Source organism: Microtus oregoni, unplaced genomic scaffold (assembly GCF_018167655.1).
Source record: "Microtus oregoni isolate MIOR12 unplaced genomic scaffold, Mior012 000038F_ref0000394, whole genome shotgun sequence".
Classification (NCBI taxonomy): Eukaryota; Metazoa; Chordata; class Mammalia; order Rodentia; family Cricetidae; genus Microtus; species Microtus oregoni.
Window position 1 is genome coordinate 13200630 of NW_024543097.1, and position 13870 is coordinate 13214499.

The 13870-nt window shown below is 44.1% G+C and overlaps 1 protein-coding gene across 2 annotated transcripts in view; it reads right to left on the bottom strand.

The window, feature by feature from the left end:
* Positions 1 to 12214, bottom strand: part of Fer (FER tyrosine kinase) — a 315759-nt gene extending 303545 nt beyond the window's left edge. Inside the window, exons 1-2 of one of the 2 annotated variants that reach the window (XM_041631741.1) lie at positions 12084 to 12214; positions 205 to 349 (exon numbers count right to left, since the gene is read on the bottom strand). The gene's annotated coding sequence lies outside the window, so the exon portion shown is untranslated. The remainder of the gene's footprint in view (positions 1 to 204; positions 350 to 12083) is intronic. The other variant, XM_041631742.1, reaches the window with a different exon arrangement.
* Between the last annotated feature and the right edge of the window lie 1656 nt (positions 12215 to 13870).

Sequence of the window (13870 nt, forward strand, 5' to 3'; positions counted from 1 at the left end):
TCTGATCACAAGTGCCACATGCAAAATGTATTAAATGACAAACAAAAATAAATTACACATGAAATGGTAGTAGCCTTCTGAAGTATAATAATCTAATATAAAGAGCACTAAAATGTTAACACAAAACTATTACAGACAGGTTCAGAGGCCAAACCAAAAATCAAAGTCATTAGCAATTTACTAAGAACAGTAAAGTAATCCTACCTTACTACTACCATTGATGGCCATGTCTTAGCTAAAGGAGCAGGTCCATGGTGAGGAATTACACATTAAAGATGAAGAAGACACTTGAGAAAGTGTGCAGTGAAGTCTCACGGCAGTGACCATAGGTCTAGCCAAAAGAACTGGGCTGTAAGAAGAAAGGTAAGGAGTCAGAAGTACTCATCACAGAGGAGAGAGATAAATACGTACATGTGAAGTGCAGTGAGGTTCTTATTAGAATCTAATGGCCACTTTTCCCCCTTCACCACAGAAGACAACCACATGGACCTAACTTGCCTGCCCACCGCTTTCTCCCTTTTCTCTCCTTCCACAGTTGCCCAGATGCTTACCCCTTTCTTTGACACGCAACCCACCTAGTCCCAGCTCTGAAGAGACTGTTTTTGGTTTTCTCCATTTTCAAAGCATAAAACTAACTTCAAGCTGAAAGCACAGCAGAAACAGTGAGGTACTACCCTTATTTAAAAATGCTACATGTGGTGAGGTTAAATCTCAGGCAGCCCCACCCCTAGACAAAGAACTACATGCAAGTAACACCTACAGAGAAAGAGTCTTCCTTAGTAAGAGCTCCCTAATTTATTATCCAACACCAAGTGGTCAGCCCAGAAATCATGTACATACATGCAAGAGTAAACAGACCTAACAGGTTGTGTTTGTGTTTATATATTTGTGCATGTGCACACAGGTGCACACACACACATGCACACTATTTGATCAGATTTGATCAAATATAATCAAAGAAAACAGATCATGAATTTGAGAGGAAGTAAGGGGAGGCTAAGGAAAGGTTGGAGGGATGAAAGAGAAAGGGCAAAATGATATAACTACATTTTAACTACAAAAAACTGGAGTGAAAAGCCACAGTCAAAAGTAGTAATTAGGTATGCAAAAGATGACAAAGGGTTAATGAAAACTTTCCCAACAAAGACATGTTTTCTGTCTCAAATGCTTTAGAACATATTCATTGATTTGGCAGGTTTTATCTCAATTCTTGGAAACTAAGAGGCCTCTTGGTTGTGGTCTTTCCTTTATCACTGATGTCCAGTTACAGTGATCCCTTTGAATTCACATGGATTAGTCCTGGGACCCCTGCAGATACTCAGGTCCTTTATATAAAACAGCACAAAGCAGGGGAGTGGGTTCCACCCAAAAAAAACCCACGCTAACATGCCAGCCTACTTGAGTTCGTACTGCCAGGACACATCCAGAGAGATAAAATGGGAGGCAGACAGCAAACTACAAACAAGCGTGAGAGTCAGCGAGCCTGGAGAACCCAGCATAGCTTGGCCGAACAAGAGAGACCTTGCCTCAAACTAAACAATGCAAACACCAACTCCTCAAAGTTGTCCTCTGACCTCCATATGCACCCCACCACATGTACACATAACAACAGCTTTAAGTAAAAATAAAACAGATGTGGAATAGTATTGCCTAAAAACTGCCCACATCATCCTAAATACGTTAAGCCCTCTCTAGGTTACTAATATATATTACAGTATAAATGTTATGTATCAGTCGGTACACAATATACAGTATTTTGGAGGAATAAGGACAAGAAAAGAACAAATCTGTGCATCACAATATAAACACGTTTTTAATATGACATCTTTGAGCGATAACTGCCTGAATCCACGCAAACATCTGTACGAATACAAGGACCATATTACGTGCTCTACAACCTTGTAACTTTCTTCTCTTCTGCCTCATAGAAACCTTCTGTTTCTAACCCTGGATTTCTAGTCTATAATCCTCTGTCCTCTCCTCATCCCCACCCCACATGCGTGTGCGCGCGTGCGTGTGTGCGTGTGTGAGTGACAAGTGTGGAAGCCAGAGGATAACTGGCTAACTTTGCGGAGTTGGCTCTCTCCTTCCACCTCCACGTGGGTCCTAGAGGCTGAACTTCGGTCATCAGGCGAGCACAGCAAACGCTTTTCACCCACTGAGCCATCTCTCTGGCCCATCTTATTTTTTTTTTAATTTTATTTATTCATTTATGTACTGCCATTCCCCTTAACTTTAATAAGACCCAATGGCATTTCACACATGTCACCAGAAACATCTGCCTTCCTTCCAGTCAGGAAACCAACGTCAGTCACATTCTCCAAGTCTTCCCCTCTCCCAGTAATCTCCCCATCTCCAAAGATACCTTCACTGCCTCCAAACATTTTATTTCTTCTAGATTTGGCATGGTTCTCAATGCTAACGTGACTGCAAATCTAACCTCCGCAGAATTTAAAATGTCATTAAATCCCTCTTCTTCCATTAAACTGTAAATGAGGGAAGGAATTTCTATCTTGTTAATGTCCTGCACACCACAGCTGAGACACAGCAGCCGCCAAGCGAGTGTAACTGAATGAGCTCCATCATAAAGTGAATTACAGTTCTCTCTGATGAGTACATAGTGGCAGAAAGTAAGGCTTCTGAATGAGTTCCTGTAGGTGGCAAAATGTATAACTGAAAATATTTAAATAGGAATTTTAGTCATCACTTCTTTTATATTCTTTCAGAAAAGCACACAAGTTATACCATAGCAATATAGTATATATTATTAGGTTAGAAGACAATTTGCAGAAACAGGGGCTCTTCCAGCATATGGACTCCTGGGATTGAACTCAGGACCTCAGGCCTGCTGGCAAGCACCTTTACCAGATGAGTCATTTCACTGGCTCTCATTTTTTATGTTTCTCTCCTTTTTTTCTTTTAGATTTTTTTATTTTTTTTTAATTTTTAGGTAAGGTCTCTCTGTGTCACCATGGTTGGCCTGGAACACACTCTATAGACCAGAATAGCCTCAAACTTTCTGAGGTCCGCCTGCCTCTGAGATCTGCCTGCCTCTGAGATCTGCCTGCCTCTGAGATCCTCCTGCCTCTGAGATCCTCCTGCCTCTGAGATCCTCCTGCCTCTGAGATCCACCTGCCTCTGAGATCCGCCTGCCTCTGAGATCTGCCTGCCTCTGAGATCCTCCTGCCTCTGAGATCCACCCGCCTCTGAGATCCTCCTGCCTCTGAGATCCTCCTGCCTCTGAGATCTGCCTGCCTCTGAGATCTGCCTGCCTCTGAGATCCTCCTGCCTCTGAGATCCTCCTGCCTCTGAGATCCACCCGCCTCTGACTCCTGGGTGCTGAAACTGACAATGAATGCCACCAAGCCCTGTGTACATTTGTTTATGTGTACGTACACAAGTCTGTGTGTATGCCACATATGGACAAGTCCCCAAGAGGGCCATAGGGGCATTGGACGCCTGGAAGATGGAGTCACAAGCAGTTAGGAGTCACCTGACATTGGTGCTGGGAACTGAACTCAAATTCTCAGGAAAAGCAAGTGTTCCTAATCTCCAGTATTCCCATTTTTAATATTTCTATGGAATCAAATGCAGCAAGTGTGTACCAATGTATACACTGTATAAGTAATTAGTTCCTTTCCAAATATATCCCCCAATCAGAGTAATCCACTCAGTTTTTAATATTTAAATGTTTGACTCTCTTGCCAGTGCTATAACTGGGTTATTTAGAATTTCACGTTTTCATCTTTTGCTGTGGTATGTATGGTCATGCTCAACACACTACATGGAACAGAGAAAACTATTCAACTGGATCCAGGCTCAGTACTGAGCAGACAAATGTTTCCTCAAGACAGCCAGTTAAAGCACCAATGTGGTTTTTCTTAATCTCTAGCTAAGTCTTCTCTATAATTTTTCTGTGGAAAAGCATTTTCATTAATATTGAAGTGGATTCATTTCAAAATGAATTACTGATGATGTGTTCAAGCAGGACTTTATTATACTATAGATTTGTGAAGAAATGGGGTTCTTTGTGTTGCTTCATATGCATTATCATCGTTACCAGAACCCAGCCAGGATTCCCACAGGACAACTGGACACGGATGAGTCCTCTATGGCACCCCTTTATCTTCCCCACCGACTGACTTGTGTGATGCCACAGGTCCTCATCTTTCACACACTCAGACCAAATGGAATTCCCATTTCTCAAATGTGTTTTTCTTCACAGATGGGGATTAGGTGGAGCCAGAGCAGCACTTGGGGGAAGAATGTAGGAGAAGCAAAGGTACAATGATACCCACAAAAGGACAATGTTGAAAATAGAGATGGTATCTCCCTAAGGAGAAAGAGCAGTTTAGAATATCTTTATTCCCGCCCTCTCTCCAGGAATGCAAATCCACTGACTATACATGCAGCCACCCGGCCCTATCATATAATCTGTCAAAAACGACAGGATGAGAAAACACCGCTGTAACATGCCTCTGGCTACTATTTTTGCTGCAATTAACTCTAGGTAGGCTCTGATATAGAACTTGTTAGTATATGAATCTGAACTCTAACGGGCTTGTGCTGGTGAGATGGTTTAGGGGGTAAGAACAGCTGTTCTGCAAGCATGAGAACCTGAGTTTGAATCCCCATCCCCTGTGTAAAACAGCTAGGCAGGCTGGTCCATGTCTGTAGCTTCAGCACTGTGGGGCAGAGATGGGCAGAACCGCAGAGCTCACTGCCCGACCAGCCTACACTAGACAGCTTCAGTTCAGTGGCAGATCCTGTCTCAAGGCAGTAAGGCAGAGGGCGATACAGAAAGACACCCCTTGTCCTGCTGTGGTGTCCACATGTGTCTCACAGGTGTACACATAGGCACACCCACATGCCTGTACCTCAGCAACACACCCAGAGACAGACCCACAACTATAGCAAACTAGCACTGGATGGCAGGCCAAGATGAACAGCAAACTAGCATTCTCACTTCCTACAATGATACAGAAGACAAATAACTGTCTTAATTACTATTTCACTCAAATATGTGCTGACAACTATTAGCCATGTGACAAAAAACAGACCAAAAATCCTGCCTCCATGGAGATTATTCTTTAAAAAGGAAAATCAAAAATATTTTTTTAAAAAAAAATTTAAAACTAGCTGTGACAATCACTACAGAGAAGAAACTCAGTTAAGAAGCTTGGGAGAGGTAGACTAATGGTAACATAGCAGAAACCCGAAGAAGATAAAGATAGGAGATATACCAAGACCTGGAGAAAAAGCACTGCAGGCCAAGGGGGAGAGAATACAGAGTCTCTGTTTAAAGCGCAGCAAGGAGGCCTGTGTGTGGAGAATGGTGGAGAGAATAAAAATCTTAGCAAAGGTCCTGCAGCGAAGAGACAAGGACCACAAACTGTGGCTCATCTGCAGAGCCTGTGCTGCCCCCTGAAGACTGCGGGAAGGGCCAGCTTCTCGAATGGATGAAAGGCTGCTCTGGAGAATAGCACACCAACAGAGTCTCACTAGGAGTCATGCGAAAGAAAAATGATGCTGAACTAGGATGAAGGAAGTGGAGGTGTAAGAATTAGATTTCAGAATGGTTTTGAAGCAAGAAAGAATATGTTGAATGATTGTGTGGGAGACATTAAAGAAAACGAACTAAGGATTACTTCAAAGATTAGGGTTTAAGCAAAATAACGATGGTGCTGCCACTTTGGGGAGTATGGTTTCATAATATGACGTCTGTCATCTGAGTTCACAAATCACCTTGGCACTCTCCTTTGTGCACAGTGTGATGCTACCAAAAGAGCCCCCACCAGCCAAGTGTGGGAAATCCTCCCAAGCTGCACAGGAAGAACACAGACAGACCTCAGACACACTCAGCCTCACGGAGAGAACGGATTCGATCCCTACAACATTAGCAAGCCCGCAAGTACTGAGTGTCACAGAACTCAAGCACCAGCCTAACTCTGTGACAAGCAGGAAGCTTTGGAAGCCAGAAATGCTCTCTTGCCCTGCAACCTCCCAGACACCAGCATATAGGAATCTTTACTTATGTATAAACTGCAGAATGCAGAGTTCCCTAGCTCTCACTTTAAAAGAAAAAAGTAATACTTAATAAAGTCAATGACTATGACTCTATTGAATCATCAAAAGTTTGAAGAGACAGCTTAAGTTTTTTTAATAAAATCTATTTCCTTTTACAGAAGTAGATCCTTAAATTTGCAAATGTTTCAAGAAATGACTTTATCAAATGCCAAAATTCTACAGGACTTAAAACTTTTGTTCAATATTCATTTCTAACCATCCTTTTCTGTAAAATGACTGATTAAAAGCATTCTCAAAAGACATAAAGCACACCTTTAATCCCAGGACAGAGGAGGCTAAGGCAGGCCAATCTCCGTTTGAGGCCAGCATGGTCTACATGGTGAGAAACGCATCTCAGAAATTTATAACTAAATTTTAAAAGAAGTAAGTGCACTCCCATTTGAGCAATGTAATTTTACAGACACTCCTTTGACTGGGCCAATGTAAGGAGCATTTTAAGGTACTAAGTGCCTAGTATATAAAGACTCCTAAAACAGTTACACTGCAGAGACAGTTTTCACCATAAAACTAATTGCCATTTTTCTATAACTGATGCCATTTAGAACAAATACTGTAGTGTTTTCAGTCAAGTGCTTTTTGCTGCTGGCTAACACTTGCTGCAACTTTTAAACGTTGGATTCTTCATTATCAATTACACAAAATCAGCATAATAGCATTTTCTATTATATTATAAGAACAACCAGAAAACACGGGACAGACTTTCATTTAAGGAAAGAGGAATTCCCTTGATCTCAACAATAAAATGGCAAGATTTGTCTCAAGCATTTGTCACAGATAAGTCATAGACATTTCTGATGACTTTTTTCAATACTTAAAGTAAATCCAAGTTTGTCCCTCTAGTGATAAGACTGTAACACCTCCATTCTGATAAACCTGAGTGGGAAAGGAAGACTAAATCACAGCTGGCATCTAGAAACCACACTAGACTGTCACACATGCAAACATCTTGTACTTGGATGGGGAAAAAACATAGAGAATCACTAACTTAATCAAAACGTGTGCAGCAGGATGGGACAGTCACTGCCGCATAGTTCAGCTAAGGCCTAGTGGAGGGCTCACTCAGTGCACCCAACATCTACAAGCTGTCTGTGCATTTAAACTGTTTTCTTTTAAAAACTAGAATCCCATAATTAAACAGTTTAAACTTTAAACAGACTAAGTGAATGAGATCCAAAGTGGGAGTGCTAATAAGAAATTTAAGAAAATCAAATTTAGCTGGGCAGTGGTGGCGCACGCCTTTAATCCCAGCACTTGGGAGGCAGAGGCAGGCGGATCTCTGTGAGTGAGTTCAAGGCCAGCCTGGTCTACAAGAGCTCATTCCATGACAGGCACCAAAACTACAGAGAAACCCTGTCTCAAAAAGCCTAAATAAATAAATAAATAAATAAATAAATAAATAAAATTTACCTTCTCTCTATGGATTTTAATTCAATACTTTCAAATGAAAGGAATTTACAGCACACTCAACCAACAACAAATGGCATCCTAAAGCTAAAGAAAATATTTTAAGAATTGAAACTATTGATCTGATGAGGGGGAGGGGGAACAGTCCTTAGGGAAGAGAGAGGAAGGTAAATACAAGAAGAAGGAGGGAGGTAAAATAATATGGATGGCTGAAAAAGTCACAAAGAATTAAATTATTAACTACTAAAAAAACTATAATGCAGCCGGGCGATGGTGGCGCACGCCTTTAATCCCAGCACTCGGGAGGCAGAGGCAGGCGGATCTCTGTGAGTTCAAGACCAGCCTGGTCTACAGAGCTAGTTCCAGGACAGGCTCCAAAGCCGCAGAGAAACCCTGTCTCGAAAAACCAAAAAAAAATAAATAAATAATAATAATAAAAACTATAATGCACATAATTCAGTGTGTGTGTGTGTGTGTGTGTGTGTAGTTTTAATGAACTTTTTTCATCTAGGATTACAGATGAAAAAAGAGCCAAAGACCACCTAACAAAAGCCAAAATCCCCAATACCAAAAATAAGAAGCCCTCTTTTAATTGTTAGCTAGGACTGTCAGAGCTCTTGGTTACACCCAAGAGAGGTGGAAGAGGCTACCCCTATGCACTTCAGAATCAGGATCCAGAGGCCCTGATCTGAGAAACTGATCTGAGTGCCCCTTCCCTGAGGACCAGCTTTGCTGGTACCAGAAGGTGCTTGCCCACATTCTCTGTATTCTCCTCCCTCCTCACATCTCTTTCTCTCTCTCTCTCTCCCTCTCTCTTTTCTTTCTCCCTCTCTCCCTCTCTCTCGCCCTCACTTTTTCTTTCTCCCTCCCCCCTCCCCCCCATCACCTTCTGAAGCTGTAAGCAAGACCCCAGTTAAATGCTTTCTTTTATAAGAGTTCCTTGGTCATGGCATGTCTTCAGTGAAAGAGTTCGAACTAAGACAGAACCATCCTGCTAACACCAGAAGAGATGAAAAGTGATGTAAAGAGCTGAACACAAAAGCTGAGCACTTCCTAACTTCAGGCATTTTTACTTACATTGTCTCCTTTTCTCTGCATAACTACTGTATGAGGTAATTCTATCTTACTCATTTAATAGAAGAGGAAACTATGATTTGATGGTATTAAGTAATTTGTCCAAGATCCCACAAAAGAGAAACTGGAGCTGAAGCCCAAGTTATATGGCTTCAAAATAAACCGTTCTTCTTTTCACTGCACTTTCCCAACCTGGCAGGGAACTCTGTCATTAAAATTTCCAGACTTTTAATTAATACTTACTGAGGAAAGAGATAATATCAAGCTTATAATGGATAGTAATCATATAGACTGAATATTAGTCATAGTTTTATAACTACAGATGAAGATTTGAGAAATAATTACAAGTTATGCATGATGTTACATTCTTTAAAGCTGAATATGTAAGGCCCCTAGAATGGGGATATTTTTCTTAAAATTTATTTTCTTAGAAAGGTACTAACTAAACTTCAGTTTACTTATATAATTTTGAATTTCCAAAGCTTTTGACGACCCCATAATGTGGTAGTCATATATCAGTAACCACAAGCATTATTACCGTGCTTGTTCCGACAGAGTAAGAAAAAAGCAGCTACTTTATTCTGATTTCTCTGTTTTAGCTCTAATATATCCTCTATTCTGTTTTTCCCCAGATCCGGAAGTGGCTAAGTTAGGGTAGCCAAGCCTCAAACTCAGGAACTCTCTAACACAGATGCAGATGTAGATACACTGGACGGTATACACCAGACTGTCATAACTGACAGTATCGTGTGGCACACGGCAAATTTCGGTTATTTTCAGAACAGTAACTATGATAGAATTCCTTTTTTTCTCTGTATCTTCTCAACTGACTTTGCAGAACTCATCCTGGTAACTAGATGAAAATGGGACTAAGAAGAGTAAGGAGGAGGAGAGGCAGGGAAAGCGGCACTCTGGTGCAAACCTAGCATGCGAGTCACCATTGCCAAGTTAGCTGAATTCACTCAAGTTCAGAGCTGTGTCCTTGTTCTGATGGATACACCACAATAAATATGCCCCAAAACAATCAAAATCTTATCCATTTGTAAATTTTGATAACTACCTCTTAAATATTTTAGAAATTAAGTGTGTACAAAGATAGGTATAAAGTCTTTCTGAAATTTAAAAGGTCACAAATATTTAAGAAAAATTTCCCTAAGACTCAAAAGATACAATTACTATATGTATATAAATGAATGCCATTTCCACTTCTGTTCTGAAGTTCTGTGTTAAGATCGTCCATTATTAACCCTATGACACAACCCTGAAGAGAGTTGAAGTCCTGCTGAAACACTAGTAAACCTAGTGAACAAGGTTACTCGGTATCCACGTAGTTATTTTCTTATGCTGCATTTGCAAATTCTTTTCCATCACAAAATAAACAACATGCATAAGATTGGTCCAATTTATTCAGTTACATGATCAAAACACTGAATAAGCGATCATTCCTTGGTTCTCACTCCAAAAGATGTACATCATGGTGCAAAACTGCCATCTACTAACATAAAGCCAACCTTAGAACAGAACGCTGGTGTCTATGACAAGTTTGCAGGCTATCTTTCCTGTGACTACCACAATGACATTGCTCATCTCGGCATAGATACAAAGATCTGTCTTTCCACACCTCACAAACACACTGAGCAGTGCTTCGTAGAACTAAACTACGACTGCCTTTTTCCTGCTACTATTTCGTTTTACTATTTCCACTTATAAACAAGGACCTTACAATATTTCGATCTTCTATACAGTTATGTTAACTTTTCCAATCTGATCGTTTCAGTTCCTCTGCTGTTAATATTCATTATGGAACAGCTATTAAAAGGTACTGCGGCCACATTAAACAAGCACACCTCACTTTTTCTAACTTTTGACAGGAGCGGAAAATACCGTGAATCTGAAGAGTTTACAGGCAAGTTAGTGCGACATGGCAACCAAGAATGAAATTCGAGTATCTCGTCCAGAAATGCCTGGACTACTTCTCCTGCGCCAATGACATCTACCTTTGAAGCAGAGCAGACGCTGCATTTACAGGACACTACATAATCTCAGCTAGTGTATATTAATACTGTCAATGCAGAAAAGAAACAGATCTTCGCCAAAGGTCTGTTATGGAAGAAAACCGAAAGTGTTTCCAAGAATGCCTATGTACTCTCTTAAAACATCTCTGGGACCTTTGAAAACCCTTAACTCGAGGGCTATCAGAAAATCTTTTCTTGGCTGTAAAATACACTCAACCTTTAATATCCTGTGGCTCTTCCACTACCATCATAAATCCTGAGGAGCTGTGTACACAAACAGTCCCTGCACCCGACAATGCATTTTGCAATACTATTTTCCCCTTTAATCCTGTTCCCATTTCACATATGGAGCGCAAAATTTTTAGACATCAACCACTAAAATAGTGTCGGCCTTATCTTCATTTTTTTTAAAAATCCTACTTTAATATGCAGCAACTTCAGGTGAATTTTTCTTAAAACGCCTGAAAACTCCTTTACAAGCTGGAGTAACATATGCTTGAGGGATGGTGAGACTACTGTGAATATGTAAGTTTCTTCAGAAGGCGAAATGGTCAGTTTCATTGTACTGACATCACAAGGTGCATGAAAATGAAAGGCTGACCTACCCTTCGCAAATTTAGGTTGCAATGGCATCCCCAACGATATCACAAATGTAGAGTACCAAATCGACCACCTCATGGAAACTTAGAGCTGAACTCTTAACTCTTCTGAAAAGCGTCCTCGCTCTTACCAAAACTAACCTCATGTTTCAGAGAGCTGTTCCTAGGAGGACACAAGGGTGCCTCCAGACACCTCAGACCCCTAAACAGCCCCTGGGGCAAAAAAAAAAAAAATCACCCCTGACTGCGGCTTCACACCTGGAGTCTAGATCTGGTTCAGACTCCTGAAGGGCAGCCCTCAACAAGAGGGGCAATGGGACATGAAGCTGGACAAGAGGCGAGACAGGGTTAGTGGATCCCGATGTGAAGGGGCTGCGGGGACACGAGGGGCTGGGTACTCCAGAACAGGGCGACCAGGGGAGGAGCCCACAAGAGTTCTGGGCACCGTGAGAGAACGGCGAGGAGCGCCAGTAGGGAGCGGGTGCGGACTCGCAGAGCCGCAGCCCCCAACCCCGCCCCACACCCCGCAGACCCGCGACCCGCGACGGGGCGGGGCCAGGCGCCCGCCACGGCCGGCACCGCCCCCTCAGCCTCCGGGTGCGGGCGGGTGGGAGGGGCGGGCCTGGCGGGCCGGGTGAGCAGCCGGACCAAAGCCCAACCCGGAATGTTCCGTCGCGGGGAGGATGGGGCGAGTGGCCCCGCAGCCCCGGGCGGGGTCGGAGCCGGCTGAGGGCGGAGGAAGAGCCTCCGAGCAGCCCTCGCCCGCTGGGCCAAAGCCCGGCGCCCCGCTACGGGCGGGGACGGTTGCCCCCGGTGCTGAGCTCGCCTTCCGGCCTCTTTCCCACCTCCCGGGGCGTTGCCCGGGGCAACAGTGCCTACCGACGGCGGTGTGAAACGCACCTACCTAGAACCTGACAAGCAGGAGCCCCTCAGACCCGGGAGCCAGTCGCCACCCGGCGTCACGGGGGCTGCCCCAGCCAATAGACGCCGCCGTCGCGAACCTCCACAGCCAATCCCGCTACACTCCGGTCTCCGGGCACCCTGAGTCCTTAGCCAATGAGCAAGGGCGAGGGGCGGGCACTGCCGCCGGTCCCAACCCCCTCCCCTACTACCTCCCAGGAGGCGGGCGCGGCCCATTGGCCCGGGCCCGCGAGGGGCGGGGCTTAGCGGGTGGGAAGCGGGCTGGGGTTGCGGGCGCGGAGGCGTGGGCCGTGGCCACCGCCCTGTGGGCCGCTTCTCGGCGGAGCTGGTCCTCGCGGCTCTCCCTCTTTGAGGAACCCGGTTCTCCGAGCCCAGCTATCGGGATGGGCGCGGAGGCAGAGGTGGCCTGACAGGAAACTCGGGGAGGCTCGCAGGGCCGAAAGCCGGGAAATGGCCTGGCCGGGTGATAGGCTGGGGCCGCCGGGGTTAGCCCCGCGCTCCGGCCGGAAAGGAGGCGTGCCTAGACGTGGAGCGCCCGCGGGGTACGGGCGGGTGCGGCGTCTCCTCCCCACCCGGAGCGGGCTCGGCACCGGACTGTCCCTCTACCTTCCCGCGCTTTGCTTGCGTGTGCTGTAACGTGGATTCCTTTAAAGCGGCTTTGCATTTCTGCCGCGCGCTCAGCACTAGTCTCTTCTCACTCCTGTGCTCCCGGTGCCTGCGACGCTGACGATCTGAGAGGCACATGGATGCTGTTGCAAGGTGTTAGGCGGGTCTTGGGAGCGGTCCCCTCCAAAGTACTTACCTCTAGGAAAGTCTGGAAAGCGAGAACTCAGACTGATCGGCTCTTCCAATGAGGGCCGTTTTCCGAAGCTCTCTTCGGCAATTTGGTGCAAAATGAGTAATGTGGACAGAACAGATCTTACTAGGTGATCTGGAGCTCTGTGATAGGTGTTACTCGTCACTGAGCGTCACTCCCATATTGCTGTAGCACGCTTTTTAAGGCAGTGTATCCTGTACGTGAGCTCAGCCACACTGGTTGCGAGCAGCAAGTCTAACAACTTCATTTCCACTCCCACCCTTAAAACCTTTGAGTTAGGTGAGAGCCAAAGAAGAAAGATTAATACTTTTCATTCTAAATGGTTATTCACTTAAGTCCGTTTCAGAGCCCAAGAAACCAAACATACTGTAAGGACACACAGATGTTTACGCCTTCCTGTTCAAAATGGATGAGATTCTCTCCCCTTTTTCTCAGAAAACAATTATTAAGTACTCTTATCAGATCCATGATCCAGGGATATCTTCCTCAAGAACTTGGAAGATACAGGGGTGTGAATCAGTGTTCGAGCACTTAAAACCCTGGTTGAACCCCACTAAGAGTAAGGGAACCCCCTACCTGGGAACAACAAACCTGGGAACCAGTATCTCTCAAAGTTCAGAGACACCAACAGAAATAGCCTCCTAACTCCCAGTTTCTGTGAAACACTAGAACTCTAAATTGCAAAACTACCTCGGGCATAAGGATTACCATTCCTCTTAAAGTACAGATGGCACCCCAACAATCCACTATAGATGTGACAAATAGTACCAGGTTCTCTTACCTGATTACTAGTCATTGCTCATTATGAAAATCTAATAATGGGTTGTATCTACTCGTCTACAGAAAAGGGAGAAATTCATGTCTTAATCTCTTGGGTAATGCCTTGGATATGTATCACATTCTGATTTGATGCCTATTTGACAATAAAGGTGCTTTCCTTCTCTTATTTTATC